This window comes from Aplysia californica, unplaced genomic scaffold (assembly GCF_000002075.1).
Source record: "Aplysia californica isolate F4 #8 unplaced genomic scaffold, AplCal3.0 scaffold00016, whole genome shotgun sequence".
Taxonomy (NCBI): Eukaryota; Metazoa; Mollusca; class Gastropoda; order Aplysiida; family Aplysiidae; genus Aplysia; species Aplysia californica.
Genome location: NW_004797286.1, coordinates 1,892,742 through 1,894,424, shown reverse-complemented (window position 1 = coordinate 1,894,424; position 1,683 = coordinate 1,892,742). Strand labels below are relative to the sequence as shown.

The 1,683-nt window shown below is 42.9% G+C and overlaps 1 protein-coding gene across 3 annotated transcripts in view; it reads right to left on the bottom strand.

Annotated features, from left to right (window-relative positions):
- The window catches only part of LOC101847548 (plexin domain-containing protein 1), a gene marked incomplete in the record, with an annotated part of 100,515 nt that overhangs the window by 90,415 nt on the left and 8,417 nt on the right, over positions 1-1,683 (bottom strand).

The following is a 1,683-nucleotide window of genomic DNA, read 5'->3' as shown; positions in this document are numbered from 1 at the left end:
AGAGAGAGAGAGTGAGTGAGAGAGAGAGAGAGAGAGAGATTAAATAACTTAGTTCCTCATACGGAGGCCAAAACCCTGGCATTACTGCCGGTTGACAAAGGTAATTCAATTCCTAGCCTGCGTTGATCACAAGCCGAACGCGGAGCTGAACTCGCAGTGTTCAAAGTCAGAAACAACATTAGGCGTACCCCTGAGAATTACTATGGTTAAAGCGCTATTGTTTTCGCTCGGTAAACACCAAGTTTTACGTCGAAAGAAGGGTTCCTCGGTAGAATGAAAACATGTATTTTTCCATCGTAACTTAAATAAGTGTATCGGAGTAATAGGACTTGGATCTTTGTGGAGGACTCGGATCTTTGTGGAAAGTGCTGAGTAAAGGCTTCCATACATACATACTATGATGCTCCAAAAGGAAACAAATATCCACGGATTACACTGTCATTCAAAGTATTTTATCTGTGAAAGGAAAATCTCTAGAAATTAAGACAACGGCGTTGCAAGGGCGCCATTCACAATATTATAGATATCATGCTCTTGGGATGACAGGGCGTTAACTCCCCTTTTTGCGAGAAATGAGTTACACAAAACACATTAGTACAGATGCCCTGCACACAGTGTCATGGGCTCGGGACAACCTATTTTGTCCCCAGTTTGACACTTAACAAGAAAGGTGGTAAAACATTATAGCTGTAAGAGAGTGCATCTCTTTGAATCTCATTATCTCCAAACTATGCGTCATGGACTTAGAACCCTGTCATTCTACGGGCACGGCATGACGTGTCGAATTTGACGTTCAAACCCCATCCACAAATAAAAAAGCGAAAACAAAAAGCGTAAGTCAGGACACACTCCTGGTGTTGGCGCAGCAGCAGGTGCCTTGGCCAGCTCGTTCCGCAATTAGGCGGCACGTAGCGCCGGCATACGGATCGATGTACGAGAATCGACTCCAGACGAAAACCCAAGTCACGGAGACGTTGCGAAATACGTTTACATTACGTGTTTTTGTGTGCAAAAATAGACGACCACGAATGTCATGGCCAGTACTGGTAGGAATATAGGTCATCCATGCGTTTGGTGGCACAATCTTAAGAACTTAGTTGTTAGTAAGCGTTTTGTGGCACATTTCTTTTTTTTGTGCAACACAAATAGATCATGCAGTGAAGAATATTTGAGGTGTTATAGAGAGTAACATACAAAGAAAAAGACGGATAAGGACGACAGATGTGTGATAGGAAAGAAAGAACAAATTACATCAGAGCGCCGCAAACCACCCACTAGCACATTTTAAAAGAACCTTTTCGTAAGTCGTAAGGGTCTTTTTTTTGGCCGCTCGGGGAAGGTGGCACGCTTAGTGTCCAAATTGGTAATCCGGTAGAATGAACAAGTCAAATCCAAGTTAAAACGAACCCCGGACCTGTATGTGTTGGGACATTTTAAAAATACAAAAGAAAGGCTCCATCTGATTCATTTAAAATATAGTCATAGAGCCACCAGCCTTCCACACCTAGATGCTCTTCAACATTTTTTTAGGAAAGCAAAAAACATAAAGGGAAAAAAAACTAAAAAGGGAAGGAGCAACCTTATGAGAGGGAGAGAGGGAAAAGAGAGAGAGAGAGGAGGAGGAGGAGAGAGAGACAGAGAAAGAGAGAGAGAGAGAGACAGAGAGAGGGAGAGAGGGTGAGA